We start from the raw sequence: 17,355 nt of genomic DNA, 5'->3' as shown, positions 1-17,355 counted from the left end.
GGAGGCAAAAAAATTAAAATAGCGGATTCGACCTTACGTACCATTACGGCCGATATTATTTTATCAGAAGATATAAAATTTTAAAAATTCTCGAAATCGTTTCCAAGGTTTTACAGTCATTTACGGAAAAAGCACAAAAATGGCGGATGTAAACTAATATCATTTATAAATGTTATAAGTAAAAAACACATTTTGGTGTTGAAAGGGTGTATCCAAACATAAGGCCGCTTATCTTTATTAACGATGGGTAATTTTCGTCGAGTCTTGGTCAATTGAAGAGACATTTTTGTCCTAAGCAATATTTTATGGCAACGTTTCGATCAGGCTGCAGCCGATCATCTTCAGGCTAAATTTAGCGACATATCTCAAACACGGTGTTGACGCCTGGCCGGTTGGCGCGAAAGACGAAAATTACCCATCACTAATCCTCCAACGGTCACTAACTTCAAGATATCTTATCTTTATTCACTTTATCGGTTAATTTTACCACGAACAAAAAAAAAAAAAAAATTATACGCTCTTTTACCACGAAATTCGCCTTTTCGGCGCATACGTCCTTGCACCGTTATACACACGGCACAACAACGTCCTTCCTGTTTTCCGTTCGAATCCCAGGTCCGCGTGATTTTCCGGAAGTCAAAGGTGCGGCCTAAGAAGACCCCCCACAGCCATAAACTTGTCCGAATCCGCAGTCATGGCGCAGAGCGTTAAGGGAAGCCTGCAGCTCCGGAGAATCCGAGCCTCGTTATCTGACCCCGATAAACGGGTGCAATCCGTTAATGCATGCGCCTTGTTTGTCTGTGTGTGCGTGTGTAAAGGGGTGGAGGACGCAGACGGAGCACCGAGACGGGGGAAATGGGGTGGCAGCAGCCCTGCTCACCGCGCGCACGGTGATCTATGTGTATCTTGCGAATTTGGAACCAAGCCTAATGACTCCGGGTACCTGCACCTGGCTAATAATTGTTGTCCGTACGCCCGCCGATAATAGTCCTCGCGATTAACCCCCGATGTTCTCGCACTCCGCGCACCCCGATCGATTCGCCGCCTCGCCAAGGGGCGGAAAACACGCTCGGAGATTCGATTTTACCGTTTTGCGTTTACGGGGACCAATCACTCGGACAATCATAAACTTCCGTGGCTAAGCCATGGCACGAAATTGACCAATCGTTGTCAATCGCCTTGCCGCTAGGATTAATAAATAACGGTTTTCTCGGTGTTTCTGAAATTATCGTAACAACTGATAGCGCAACAAATGGTACCTTCATTTTTCTGAATCCGTGAGGAGGCATTTTTTTTGGTAAAAATATTTGTTTTTGCGGTAAAATTATGACAAATAACCGTCAGACCACTCGTCAAGGTTAGCGAGAGTCCCTTGTTCTAAAAAGTTTGGAAGTGGCTGCAAAATAGATTTTTATCTTCGTTTTATACCCAGAAATACACGAATGAAAAAAGAGGGAAATTTTTGTTCTTCCGGGAATATCGCGTCAACGATAAGAAATTTTGAAAATAATTTCGTACAAAAGTTGCAGAGATGAAAATTCCGCGTCGGAAAACAACCTCGGAAGTTAATTTTCGACCATTATTTAGTACGAATCGTAAAATTCACTGCTACTTTATAAATACTGGACGAAAATTAACTTCTGAATTAAAATCGAAGAATTTCAATTTCACTAATTGTCGTAAACTTCGATCAATTCTACCTGAATTTCGTCAACTTTTTCCGCAACACGAACGTAATTTTTATGATCGTAAAAATAGTTTTTCCAATATTTTTGGTATCTCGCAGACACGTTTCGTATCACAATTGCTACGTTACAATGCCTGTCAGAGAGCAAAGGAGAGTTGAGAATTTTCACTCGACGACGATTTTCCCAAGCGTGAAATAATTGTTGTTGCAAAAGCAGAGGAGAAGCCGCGAAGACGAAGCGCGTCTTGCGAGACAACGAGCATGAGAATAATTACTAGGTATACCTAACAAGGAAACCGCGACAAGGCGATGAATCGGTAATGAAACGGCGAATTGTTCTACCGTAAATGTCGGAAAACGGGGCCAGTCACTCAATTTTCGCTTAAAATCATTTTTATATTTACATAATACAGCCGCCGTTCTTCTTCGTATTTCCGTTACCTTTTCCTTCTCAACTTCCGCTTCGATTCGATCCGGCACCCTAATTTCCGGTCGGTATTGACGTTATTCTCTCCAATCCGTTTTTCTCCCTTCCTTTCCTTCTTCCACACGGTAAAATGAATTTTCAAAGAGATCATCTGCGAGTATCAACGCGAGAAAATTGAATCGTTTTTTCGGTTCAGGTAATTTAAAATCTGCAAGTAAATACGAGCAAACTTTTTTTCTGTTTTTCTTTATAAATTTATGCATATAGTACAATAATTAATTATCGTATTTCAAGTTCAAATCCCGGGTTGCTATTTCTTGAAAAAAAAAAAAAAAACCAAATAGCCCTAAAAGTTAATCACGGATTTCGAGGCGAAATTCATTTCCCCATTTCGCTAATTTTGATACCTCGACTTTTTCCCCTCTTTAATTTATAAATTCTTTCGTCAATCACTAATTTCTTTGCTTAACTGCAGGGACATATAATTTCTTTGCGCACAGAAAGATATTTTTTTTCAAGAACTTTGACAAATTTAGCAAGACTGCTTGTCTCTCATTACCGTGATTGCAAAATCCCCGGTTGTAGCCGCATAAAAATCCTTAAATCCCAGGAGGATTTTCCCGCTTTTTACACCCCCCGCGAATCATTCAACCTGCCATTGCACAATGTTGTATATATATTTTGTTCAGGTGCAATAAGATTTTAATCCCGGAAAAAGCTTCTTTCGAGAAATTTACATTGGTCATTAATTACGATCTGTATTTTTTTATAAATTGAGAAACATTCGAGCAATTGCAAATTCGGTCAAATTAACATGTCTTTGTTGGCCACAGAATAGATTGATGTACGATCGTTAATTATTTAGAAATTCATTGCACAATAAATCGAATAACTTCGAGCGGTAAAATGAATTACTTGCACATGAAAGCTGAATTTTTCAATAATTGAAAGTTTGGTTTCAAACATTCGGCTGAACGTTCGAAACGAGTTTCATTTTTCCCTTGTATCCTTTTCAATATTCCTGTACAGGTTTATAAGTCACTGTTTTTAAGCCAAACATGAAAATTACAAAAACAAAATAAAAAAAGAAATAAAAAAACCTCGCGAGTCCAGACTATGATTTCATTCCTAGTATTATTATTGACTTTTTAATGAATCGGAGATTTCTGCGCGATGAAATTCGAAAGGAACGTGAGAATAACAAACAAGTGAAACGAAAAAGAGAAAAAGTAGAAAATTTTTGTTTTTAAAATCGTGTTTCCCAGAGGACAGATTCTCTTCTTTTACTCTCCATTCAGCGGTTCCCTTTCTTTCTCGCCCTCCATTCACACCTTCGATATTATATTTTTGTTTCCTTTGCTTTCACCACAACTTTTTCGCACCACGTATGAAAGAAAATGTTATAGAATATAAGAGACTGGCGGATGCGAATGAGGCGTAAGGTGTGAGTATATATACGTATATATATTATATACGGCGATATGTTCCGGAGTTAATAATTCTGCGTGAAAGTTGATAGAAAAGCGGTTCGCGTTGGTTTATTCATAAATGTATCTCCCATCCAGCTCTTGAAAAGTTTTTCACCCCGCGGGATTTCACAAACAATTCATGCGCCTCCGTTGAAGAAGCTCGAACCACCGAGTCGGTGTTTGACTATGAATAACACGATATTTCTCTCCATCTCTCACTGTGCTTTCTTCTTTCTTTCCACGTTCACTCCGAGAGTCGACGACGATTCTATCAAATTCAAGCTTGATCCAAACGGTGGATGACAACCGGAATTTGTACAAAGAAGAGGTGAAAAATAAAATTAAGAGAAACTCGGAAACGTGTCGCACAAGATTTTCGTCGCTCAATCGTCAATTTTCAATTCTGTTCTTTTTTACGATTTTTTCATTATTTATTTTTCTTTCAATCATACTCCGATTTCGATGTTGTGTTGAAATTTTTCTTCTCGTTGTTTTTTAAGTTACGTCCTTTCTGAAATACTTATTCACGGGTTTGGATTCAGAATGATTTCAATGATTAATGGAGAGAAAAGAGAAATTTTATACGATAATCAAATTTTCTAATCCACTAAAAAGTATTACACATTTTTCTGCGATATTGTTTGGTACGCGTATCGCACTGTTGATTATGTTTCCCTTTTCAGTTTACTAAGCTGAACGTTTTTTTTTTTTTTTTTTTTTTTTCATAACACGTATGCTGGAGAAATTTTGAAAAATTAGTATAAAGGCATTCAGACGAAGAATTGTCGTATTTCGTGTAAATTGTAATTGTCACACCCGTATCGGCAAATTAATAACTTTTCTCCAGCTCGTTTATTGAAAAGAATATTGTCTTTGCGATAACATGTTTTTCTTACTAATTTACCAAACATAAAAAAGTGCAATAATAACTTACGAAAACGTTAAAAACCAAGGTTAAGAGAGAATATTGAGGAAGGGTAGAAAAGAGCCTACACAAAAGGAAAAGAAAACTTTGATTTGCTGCTGATTAGCTGTTGAGAATAAAAAAGAGAATAATAAAAAATAACCCCGAAAATCAGGTTTTTGTTTTTCTTTGCCGTGCGATTCCGACGCCGTGTGATAACTTGCGGAACAAAAAAATAAAAAAAGAGAGAAAGAGAGAAAGTGAGAGAGGGGGGTTTCAATGACTGACCCTCGTGTCCAAGACACAGCGTCGCGTGGCGTGTACGTATAATATAAAAGGCAGGAAGCTGGATAGGCAATATATAGGTACACAATATGGTGATTGCTCCCGAACGATCGTCCGTGTTATACGATCTCCGTCTTCCTCCTCGCCTTCTTCATCACCTTCTTCTACTCTCGGCGTTTTTACGACGCACTCCGAACCCATGTATCAGCTTCTTCCGAAACAGCCAATGTCACCAGGTTCTTCCACTTCTGACGCCAGTCGTTTTATCCATGTACATATGTACGTAAAAAACGTACGTACAAAACATGTATGTACGTATTATACATATACGTACGGGGCATTCCACAATCAATTCATTTGTATAGTAAGTAGAAAAGTTCAGTAAAACATGTATCGTTGAAAAAACTGTTTGAATGTTGTTGGAATTACGAAAAACGAGGTACGCCTAACCATTTTTCGCTATCGTCGATCCTTATTTGATAATTGCAACGCAAAATCAGTTTCTGAGGTTTACTTTACTTTTTTAGTCAAACAAGGCTTTAACGTCAATTTATTGTTGCACGAGCGTTAAATTTTCGCAACGGTTAGGAGAAAATATTGCAACAGTGATCGTAATGGGAAAGAACAGTAACGGATACTAGACTTTCCGATAACTGTTGCGAAACTAATTTTCATTTTCTACCTGGAACTATATTTTTCGGTTGTAGTAAGAAATGAAAATAGTTGAGGACTGAGCCGTAACCGGAACTAAAAATTTCTCTCCGTGTAGGGTCTGATCCTCTTCCTTTTGGATTTGGTCCGCGGTTTTTTATAATGTTGTTCCAACTCTAAAGCACATTCCAATTTTTTTCAGATTTTGTCCCCCTCTCAGCCCTTGTAAATTTAACCCAAACGTGATGTTTTGCTTCAAAAATGAATTCTATAAATCAAGAAAAAATAAAAAAATAAAAATATCTAGCTATTGTTTAAGGATCGCAGAAAAAACTCTCTCAGTTTTCCTACCAAAAATTGATTGTTCCAATACAGTAAAACATCGGCAAAGTTGAAGAAAGTGGCAAAAATGTCGAAAAAAGGTCTTTATTTCGCATGAAGAATCGCGCTTCGAAACCATTTCCACGACTACGGGACTCTATGTGGAGTTTGAAAAATGTGTGGGGTGAAATTCACCCCAAGTGACCTATCAGGGTTAAATTATGAAACTGCGACATTTTTGAAAATTATCATATAAATTATATAAATTCTGTGGCCAAAACCGAAAATATTCCAGCCAAAATTGAAGTGAGCAGATTTGAATAACTTTTCAAGAACCTGTTTTCATTTCACGAGAATTTTCAGTTTACCGCTCAAGCCTGTTTAATCAGTTTAATTATGCGATCGCGATTGACAATTGATGATGATATAAATTATCCGTAAGACTTGTATAACTATATATAAAAAGAACAAAAAAAAATCCCAGCATTCGGATATCTGTTATCTAGTTTCAAAAACTCGATATGAAAATAGCTGTAGCTATAGTAAACTGCGTAAAAAAAAAAACTATTATTAAATCGTTTGTACACTTCGTCGGATTACAAACAGAACGGAGGTAATTCGCAAATCACAGCTGCTGTTCGAGCCAAGGATGACAGTTAAACGTGGGCTAAATCAGTTGTGCGGAAATCTGTTTCAACAAATTTGTTACGAATATTAGATAACATTATATCGCAACAGTCGACCGCGTGTGACGAAATCAGCCATACAAATTGTAATTACACATCCTTTACGATAATAATTGTTGATCGATTCGTTTTTATACATAGAATATAAACTCCGTGAAAAGTAACACAAATGTTTTTCACCTCCGGAATTGGGAATGATTTTCGAGTGACTGTTTTTCGCGTTTTGACTGACGTTATTTTTTATTTTTTTTTATTTCATTCGCTCTACGTTTGTTTTATTCCCTTACCCGACTGTTTGTACTTCATTTAATGATTACGTGTTTGACGCGATTGCAGCTGCAGCGGCAGAAATGAGCTTGCAGCTTGTTGGACGGCGTGTTTGCGTAATGAAGAAATTTCTATACAGCACGCGTACGGTGCTTGATTCGTTTGCCCTCCACCCCGCTACTCTCTCACTCTCTCTCTCTCTCTCTCTCTCTCTTTCCCTCTCTCTTCATACCTGCAGCGTGCTATCCGAAACGGCATTAGGGGTGAAAAGGGAAAAGAGGAAAGGGGATGGTTATCGATACTGGCCAAAATGCGATCTATTTGAATGCAGAGCTGGTGGCGTTCGGCAGACGAAGCTTTCTCTCTCTTTTTCTCTCTCTCTCTCTCTCTCTCTCTCTCTTTTCAACCCTCGCATATAGTTTTACGTTGTGCACGTAGAGTGCATATACTATACAAATTCACGTGAAGTATTTCGAAGCGAATATGAAAACCCGACCTGCCGACTAGCGTATAATATACAAATCTTGTTATATCCTATACATGTATACCGTACGGATCTACGTTTGTACATGTATATGTAATACCTTGTGTATATCTATGTGAGATACGAAAACCGCCGAAACCCCCAAAAGAATTACGATCTCTTAGATCGTCGAAAAATCCACTCCGCGTGGAAGCTCGGGGGATGAAAAAATGGCAAAAGAAATTTAAGGGATGAAAAGAGAATGGTAGAAAGAAAAGATTGAGCCGGAGAAAAGAGAAACACGTCGCATTCTTTTCAAGGTGCATTCTTATGTCTTTCTTTTCACACAAAGATGCAGGAAAAATTTCAATATTTTCGGGTATTTTGCGTTTCGAATGTATTTTTTCCAAGGACTCTTTTCTCTCCACATTTGAAAATTCGCTTTAATTTTTAGTTACGAAATATATAAATCTCGTTGTTTTTTGTTTCCTTTTTCCACTATTTTCTTTCATCATCTTTTGGGTTACATATCGTCCTTTAAAAACTATGAAGCAAACAAATCTGTTTCGGTTCGGTCAATTATTTTCGATACGAAAATAAGACCTGAATTAGAAAAACGCCACGAAGTGATTGCAATAAGACCAAAGAAATAAAAAATAAATTGACTCCTCCGTATCCTATTTTCTCTGATCCGTAATATCAATATCGTTCGTATCAAGATTCGACGATCAAGGAAATTTGCAGAACATTATTGATTTATATACCTACCTAAACGTTAATATTAAAGCGTAATTCGAAGATACATAAATCTGCAAAACGTTTATACGTATAATATAATAATAACGATTCGACCGAAGGAAGAAGGAATCAGAGGAATCAGAGGAAGGGGAATCCAGTTTACCGGATGACTGGATCGGAATACCGGCCTGCAGATCATTAAGGTCCCCGGTTCTCAAAATTGTTTCCCCTCCGTTCAAAGCCAGATTCGTACGTACACTGTGCACATGCGAATGTGCGTACATGTATGTGTATTTGTATATTTATACAGGCGTAATACACACGTACCCACACCTGTGGGAAATTCGAAGGCCACTCCCAGCAGTTGATTATTAAAATTTTCCCCTAATTATTTCCATTCGTGACTGATTTGTTTAATTACGAATCCCGTCCCCCCACTCTTGGCATTTCCCTCTTCACCGGCTGATTTCAACGGTATTTTCCGCTGCTGTGATTCTGCAACGCGCGTCTCTTAATTAATTGCAAACTGTATTTACGTAGCCTATTAATTAGCCCCGCTTTTCATCGGACCCTTACCATTAGGTTCGTTCGTATATACGTGTTATAAGTATACGTGTATACGATAATTGGATATTATCAATATTGACATCGATTTTCTTCACCCCGTCAGATGCGTGAGCAAATTTTCATTCCGCGTATAATTTCCCACATTCGTAGGAATTGTAAATCGTAATTACGGTCACCGGAAATGTTTTAAAAAATCGAATATAGTATAAAAGAAGAAAAAGAGGAAGAAGTTTCGAGAAAAGAATATTGAAATCTCGGTAAAGACTTCGATTCCTACACGATCTAGAATAAATAACATTTCGGTATAATTTTCTCTTACGCAAAAATAAACTGTACCTACATACATATGCCAATAATTGTTATTTACGCCCGACGAAGTAAGTTGACTCACGTTCGTTTCTCCGATATTAGCTACTCGCGATGCAAATAAATAACTAAACATAGAAGGTAATTTTTCCGCAAGGTCGCAGATCGGGTCTTCTTCATCACCGTGCCTGTACATGTAGATATTCACGTGTCTGTGCATGTACCGATGTTCAGAGTTATGTAATGCGCGTGTAGTACGCAACGCGTTTATTGGTCTTTGATGTGCAAACTGGAGATGAATTCTCTCCGCGAAAACGTGCAGCGTGTTCACTCGGATTCGCCAAATTCCGAGATTCTCCCATGAATATATGCGTCTACAAATACATGCGTACTTACACGCACGTAACGAAAGAAGCACGTAGCGAAAACGGGGCGTTAAATTTTATATTATTATTACAAGAGGTCGGCGGCGTGTGTGATATTTGCACAAAATTGAAATTTACGCGAAGAATGAAAAATAGCTTTGAGAATATTTTTATCAACACATTGAAGTATATTCATCCAGATTCTACGTAGTGTATATGGGACTTTCTTTTACAAATCGGACAGATTCGGATAAAAATTGTACCGACACATTTTTGATTTAGCCGAATGATTTTTTAAGAGTTCTGTATCGAAAAAAAAGAGACACGTATTCGAGGAATTTTTTTTCCACATATTTTTGAAAACAGAGGTGATAAAAAATTTGAGAATCTGGTGATTTTCGGCCTGGAGACTCATTTTTGTCTTAAATCAAAAATATGTCGGTCAGAAAGGTGTTCGGTTTGGAAAAGAATGTCCAACATGTATAATAACAACTTGCAGGTAAAAACGAGGCTGAGGAAAAAATTTTCAACGAGAATTAATTATCAAACTAACAAGTGGATGAAAGAATTTTGGAATTCTGAAAAGGAAAAAAGAAACAAATAACTAAGAAAATAATACGAACGAGAGGAAATCGTCCGCGGGGTTATTTCGCGATGCGTTAAGCGTCGCGGCTCCGTACCGTATAAATATATATATATATATGTACGTATATGATATAACAGTCCTAGGGTGTCTTCACGTCAAAGAAAAGCGACACGATAAATCTCGGGCTTTAGTCTCACCTCCGCATTCTGTCATATAATACGGCTATATCAATTTAAGGAAGATCGAGGGACAGGTATATAATATAGATGCGGAGGTTGTATACCTTTTACGGTGGAAAAGAGAGGCGATATATATATAGAGCTGCCATACGCCTCGTATCTGTACGGTGGAATTCTCTCCCCCCCCCCCTCCCCCCCCTACACCCCCTAGCCCTTCCGTTTCCCTCTTTTCAGTTTTCGTTTTTCTCCTCTTTATATTGATACGCATTACCTTTCAGGCTGTACGCGTGTATGTATACACAGGTATGTGTATAATGAAAAAGTAAGAAAAATATGTATTAGAAAACGAAAAGAGGGGTAGAAGGCGAGTGATCGGATCGATATATTATGGAATATGGTATGAGCGTGTATACGATGTGAGGAAAAAAAATAAAATGAAAACAAGGATTTCAAATTCCAGAGAGATAATGAAAAAGAGATACAAATAACTGATGAGCAAAAAATAGTCGCACGGAAAATTTAGTACAAGCAAAAGAAGAAAAAAAAAACATAAAAAAAAAACATGCGGCTTTAGGGCGGTCATCAAAAAGCCCTCGAACTTTCCGTTCCCACGCTGCAGGTTCCAAGTTGACAGAAAAAAAGCATATTATCTAATTCGAATTTCGAAATACAAGTTCAAATTCGTGACGAATGGTTACATGAAAATATGACGATTTTGATCATTCTGAATCACTATAATGGACCCACTTGCATAACGAGTTTTGGAAGTCGGACCTTGGATTCAGTGACGACGACTCGAAAAACCTATGTCTACTAGTTTCTACCGAAATCCGAATATTTTTAGTCTTTTACTCGTCATATTCAGCGAACCTTTGATTATCAAATATCGTAAAAATCGGAATGTTTTTAGTCTTTTTTTCCAGCACGTTGAATACGCCAAATGTAAATTTTGCAAATCTGACCTTAGATTCGTGATAATCGAGCCAAAAAACGTCACGGTACCAATTTTCATTCAAATCCATTCATCGATCCTCAAGATATCATTTTTATTTTATACTTTTGAATTTTGTTATTCAAGTAATTCAAAGAGTACCGAATCGATAAACGCCAAGATCTAATCAGTTTTAAGTTTGGAAAGCCACGTCAATTGAGACGGAAATCATTGAAAAATCCGGTACCTCATTCTCGAGATATCGTCGAACAGAAAACCTGATTACACACATCCATACATATTACATTCGTGCACACATGGTTACATTTACGATGGTTGGTCGCGCTGGATAAAAACTACTCACGGATTGTAGCACATGTGCATTAAATTTTAGCAGACGACGGACCATGCGGACGTTAGGAACTCGCTCTGTATATGGGACATTCCACGTCAATTCGACTAGGGTCTGACTCTGACTCACTCTCTTGGATTTGATCCGCGTTTTTTACGTTGACGTTCTAGCTTTGAAAATCATTGCAGTTTTTTTCGGATTCTTCCCCCCCCCCTGCTCCCTCCCTGTCCCGTACCGACAGAACACCTTTAAGGATGAAAGTTTGACAGTGAATGCGACATTTGTGAACGTTGTGAAAAAAATTAACGAAGTGGGCAGGCAAAACGACAATTTTTTAAACAGTTTTTTCATAGTCATTTTGATTGTTCTTTACAATTTGCAGGTTTCAAGATTTATTCGCTAATTGTAAGAGCAATCTGGAAGTTTCGATTGAAATTTAAAAAAAAAATATTCAAAATCCAAATAAATAAAAATTATCGTATCGCCTGCCCACTTCAATTACTTTCAGGATCATCAAATATGTCTCAATCATTGTCAAAATACAATCATTTGAGAAGCTTTGGGTGCGCGGGGCTAAGCAGAGGCAGTGAGAGAAATTTGAAAACAAACATTCGGATGATTTTTACAGTTATAAGAACAATGTAAAAAGTCACGTACCAAATCCTAGAGCGTGAGGGTCTTACCTAGTTCGAATTCACGTGGAATGCCCTATCTAAATTCGAGGGGAAAGGAAACTTCTCCGACGGCAAAGATGAGGGGATGGTGGATATCGGAGCAAACCGGAAACCGTTAAATATCTTTCTTTGGGGTGGTGATCCGTGGTCCCTAATTCACCGAAAACACCCCTGGGTGCAGGGATTCACTCGGGGTGCGATACCCACTGTGCCGTGGCAGTTTGAGCGTGCGGCGATTTACCTGCGAAATGTGTAGTAAAATAAATGGCGCAAGGGTGGGAAGGGCAGGTGGGGGAGGGGGAGGGGGGGGGGCGAGCTTCTAAATTTACTTTCCCTTGGATTAAGCGAAATACCCTTTCAGCTAGTTACAGCTCCGCTTAAGTGCCTCCATTTCCCCCCGTTCCCTTCTCTTTTTTTCACCCCACATCTTCACCCCCCCCACCACCCCTCTATACAAGCGATGTTAGCGTTTCATTCAATTTTTCAGTTAAATGCGGGAACGAATTTGTCTTCGGATTTGACGAGCTTGCGGAATTTATCTAAATACGTACAGTGCATGTGTAGCACAGGTACCGTATAGTGTGTATACGTACTGTATTGGTATGTATCGATTTTTGTTTTGTTTGGTCAGTTTTCTTCGCTCCCTTCCGCCTTATTTTCCCCCATACCCTTGACTCTCTCTCTCTCTCTCTCTCTCTCTCTCTCTGACTCTGTTTCTCTATCTCCGATAAAGAATAACGAAGTCTCTCCTTTCTCAATTCGATAATTCCCAATCACCCAGCGATCTACCGGCGTAGCGGTCACTTGGGAATTTTGTGAGAATCAGGAAAAATTTTTGGTATATTACTTAGAAAATTGATCTGTAGAACAAAAATCGATCATAATACGGTTGTCTTTTATTTTATTTTTGTCAGCGGAGTTACGATGAAAAATAATCAATCAATCCTATTGTATACTTGTATCAAAGCGCGAGAAGACTCCACGAAACCAAACGTTCTTTGCCCTACGTTTTTTTATTTTATTTATTTTATTCTGCAAACGTGACAGCTCAAAATTTGAGCTAGTAGTTTTAGTCGTCGTTCCCATATTTCCAGTTGTAATATTTGTTGGTGAGTTAATGCTGTAGAAAAAAAAAAACCATTACAATCTTTGAGGTCGAAATTCTAGCTCCACGTTTGATCTACATTTGGAACATACCTTCGAAGTAGGTATTTGTAATTTTCCATTCTGGAGGTTAGGGGTGTTGAAAAATGAATGAAACTATGAAAACGACTGATTCAAGCTCGATTTCGAACGAGGAAATAAACAAAATGTAGAGAGCTTGGCGTTTGTTTCGATATCATCTAAATTACGAGAGAGAGAGAGAGAGTGAATTTGAGCTTTTTTTCGATAAGCTACCACCAGAGAATGGGATACGGTACAGAGTTGAAACAAAGCTTAAAATGCAGGTCAAGCTTTGCGCTGGATGCTGAACCTTTTCCGACAGCTCTGGTAATCCAATAATTTTTGTGGGACCTATCAACCGTCTGATTTCAAGCTCGTGTTGCAAAAACCAAAAAACTAAAGAGAAGGGACTCGTATTTAATTAAGATTGTAAAAATCGATATCGAAGTAAAGAAATAAATAATACGCCACGCGTCTGGTATATAAGTGTAAAATGATTACTGCCTGTCAAGCTGTAAAATTCCTTTCCAATCCGATTTCGCTCATCCCTTGCAGTCTTCGTTTTCTCCTCGTTTTACTCTTCATTTTTTTTCCCCCATACTTTTGCGCTCGCAATTTCATAACTTCGGCTCACTCCCTTCCGCAACGTAAACGTAAGGTGAGGTGAGGTGAGGTGAGGTGAGGTAACGTCTTTCATCGTTTTCGCATCGAGCACAAAAGCCACAGCCACTGCCAGTCGATAACCCACAACTTTCGAAAGCTGAGAATCATTTTCTATACACAATCTCATGTGTATCTGGCATATCGTATATTGAATAATATTTACGACAGTCAGTTCCCACTCTCTCTTTCTCTCTATCTCCATTTGCGCGCTAGGATCAGGTTCACCGCGTGATTTAGTAATTTTCTGCATGCAGGATAGATTAGGTAATTCGATTTGAAACTTCACGCGAAGCTCATAATTAAAGCTCAATAGGATGCTCGAAATTCGACTACTCCGATCCTAGATCCAAAAACGAAATGGTATTTATTGCGCGAAACGAAAAATGGTCGAGGAAAAGAAATAATTATACTTCGGTCTTAAATTATCTGTAACGAATCTAAAAATAATAAAAATTCAGAAATCTTTGGAACAATTTCCAATCAAATAATAAATGGATGAAAATCAACGTCGGTGTACTCGTAATTTCTTGCAGTGCTTTTTTTTACGTACACAAGAATTACGCCTCTGCGTTCATACCTGTAAAAATTCGAATGGTCGAATGGCCGATAAACTATTCGGTGAACCGGCTGAGCTGAACACACGATTTCCTATATATACGCATATATATATATATACATAGTAGGATAGCTACTCGACGTGTAAAAACGTGAGAGAATGCGAAAGGAAGAAGTTCGCGAGTTCCGAGATACTTCGTGAGTCTGGAACAAAAACCGGAGCTTGATCCTTCCTCATCATCCAACCAGAGGCCGAAAAGACTAGAGGTTGAAAAAAGAGGGGAAAGGAGAGCAGGGGCAAAGAAATAAAAATAAAAAAAAAACAAGGGAAATGAGGAAAAAATAAGTTACTAAAATTGGGAAACAAAGAGACCCAACGGAGATAAATTCACCCCCGAAGGCGAGAGACGAGCACTGCGTATATCGGATGTCGGAGAATTGATGATGATTGATCCGTGCGGCGGAAAAGGAAAAGCAAGAGATAGAGAAAGTGAGAAAGAGGGAAATAGAGAAAGAGCGGATCGCTGTCCAGGTTACGCGTGTCTCTCCTACTACTTGACGAAACCCGTTGCACGTCGTTCAACCTTTCCCTCGAGTTTTTTTTCCCGGATTTTCGACCACCCTTGAAATCAACCCCCTCAACCGTCAAGCCGCAAAAAAGTTCAACCCGCAACGATATGCCGGATACGCAGTCTTCATCGAGGGTTTCGGGCGAAACAGCGCGTGTCTGAAAATGAGACCTTATTGATTTTCCTTTTTTTTTTTGACGTGGGATTTTTCCCTGCCGATAATAATAACGTGTACAGATAGTTTAACTTCTCCATGCAGCCTGGAATTGATCGATACGCGCGCTTAACCACTCTGATCATTTGTTTAATTTTTACGATTGTTGTGTAAGTAAACGGTACTGAAGCAATTCGAATGGGTCGATTCTTTTTCCAACATCACATGGTGTATATAGTTGTAATCATACAAACAAAAGCTTATGGTTATAGATTTTCGACCTGGATTATAGTTTGAAAATAGTGGCGAATGAAACTTTTAACGAAACTTCAGCTTGAAAGATGCGGCGGAATTATTTGGAAGAAATGATTTGCATTTGGACAATTTCAACCGAAAGAAACAACAGGAATATTGTCAACCGAGTAGATTAAGTCTGAATTGAGTTTAAGAAAGAAACGAATGAATATTTTAGTTGATTGGTACCTGGAATGTTTAAGTTTCTTTAAAAACAAAAATTAGTTTCACGGTTTCTCCTTAATTCGCAATCGTGTTGAACAGTTTGAAATATTTTTGGGATTTTCTCATCGGTATTTGCTATGTTTGACAATTCTTTTCGTTCCTTTCATTCATCAAGTTATTCTAACTATTCTCGCTTTGACTTTTCATAGCGTAGTATATTTGACAAACAATGGAATCGCCAAAATTGTTCAAACGAAAATTTATATCAACCCAACGTTTTTTTAGAATATATAAGCAAAAACAAATCTGTCAAAAATCCAGGAAAAGAAAAGTCAAAAACGAAAAAAGAAAAGAAATCTTATAGTAAACAGATCAGGGACGTTATCGCAGCCTACACCTTGATGTTGAATACACATGTGTACGTGTGTGAATAAAATATAAGTTTGAAAATCGATCAGAAACTTTTTCATACACCGACTAATTTCACCGGCTTGTTCAAAACTTTGGAACGTAGCTAAAGCTGCGTTTCATATTGCAACTTTTTCCTACCATTCTATAATAGATGTATACATAAAATCATGATTTATACAAAAGAGAAAAAATTATGTAAAAGACTGAACTTTGACAAAGGTTAAATATACATAGAGATGAAGAACTTTTTGACTTTTCCTGCAAGTATGATGAAGGAAATCTTTTCGTTGTCTTCGTTGAACAAAAGAGAAATCGCAGATAATCAAAAATCTGTTTCATCAATTAGCGATACCTTATTCATTTTAACTGAAGAAAGCCTTCTCTGGTCATGTTTGCTAAATGAAACATACATTTTCCAAACTACGTGCGCAAAATGCCCTATTCCCACGCTGTAAAAATGAAATGCGCAAAGTAGTTACTCCGCACACTGGCGAGCGAAATTAATTGTTTTACATTTAATATCAAGGCGCCTGTCATTGAGAACGAGATAGCTTAAATAATTATCTCTCATTTCGAAATAAAGGAAAAACACAATATAATATGAATATAAAAAGCGTTACATCAACATACGAATAATGGTAATTGTTAAATATTTTTTGTATTACAAACATTCATAAACGAAAAAAAAAAAATTAAACAAAGATTATTCCAAGTATGAAAATTTTGGTTTTGAGATGATTCTGAACATTTCTATTTTTCGAACGATTCCTTGCATCTTTAATTTTCTTATAATTCTCAAGTTTTTTTTTTTTTTTCTCTTTTTTTCTGCATTGCTCTTAGAATTTTCACGAGTACCTTCTTTTATCGCTTCCTTCGGGCGACAAAATACATTAGTGAAAAAATCACCCACTCTGCGCACTTGTTGCGCAACGTATTATTTCCCGTCAGGGTGCAGTGGTTAATTGTTCGCAAAGAGTTGTTACAGGGAAACCACTAGAACGTTAGTTGGTACAACGACACTTCTCGTTAGCAACGAATTACGTGACGTCAGATTCGGTAAATAAACGTCCCAGAACACCCTTGAACTCGGAACTGAGGTGTGAGACTGGCTCAACTCACCCCTTCAAAAGGGCGCGGCGAGGAGTGGGGGTGGGGGGGGCAGCTTGCGTGCTTCCCTCGCTCTAGCAAACCGTTCGAGATTCAATTACCGGCTGCTCAAGGGCTGCCAGGGTTAGTCTGCACCCCGTCTCAACCCTTCAAGACGCCCCGCGATCGGTCCGACGAAAGCTGCACCGTAATCCCGACAGCTGAATGCGGAATAACTTTCGCGCCAATTCATTTCACGCGCCCCAGTTTCTGCATTTTAAGCTCGAGGAATTCCGCCGATGCTTCGGGAAAAAAAAAGAAAAAAAAAAAAAACTATCAAATTGCAAATACGAAAATTTCATTTTGCGGAAATGAATAAAAGCGGCTGTTAAAATCTACGGCTTTCGATGGATTCACAATTCGTGTAAGGTTTTGG

At 38.2% G+C, this 17,355-nt stretch overlaps 1 protein-coding gene and 1 long non-coding RNA gene across 3 annotated transcripts in view; one reads left to right on the top strand and one right to left on the bottom strand.

Annotated features, from left to right (window-relative positions):
• Window positions 1-17,355, top strand: part of LOC124179945 (lachesin-like) — a 105,354-nt gene that overhangs the window by 6,888 nt on the left and 81,111 nt on the right. The gene's annotated exons all lie outside the window — the stretch shown is intronic.
• Window positions 1-17,355, bottom strand: part of LOC124179946 — a 97,169-nt gene that overhangs the window by 6,885 nt on the left and 72,929 nt on the right. The window lies entirely within an intron of this gene.

The sequence above is a fragment of the Neodiprion fabricii genome, chromosome 4 (assembly GCF_021155785.1).
Source record: "Neodiprion fabricii isolate iyNeoFabr1 chromosome 4, iyNeoFabr1.1, whole genome shotgun sequence".
Lineage (NCBI taxonomy): Eukaryota > Metazoa > Arthropoda > Insecta > Hymenoptera > Diprionidae > Neodiprion > Neodiprion fabricii.
This window is presented reverse-complemented; position numbering and strand designations above follow the sequence as displayed.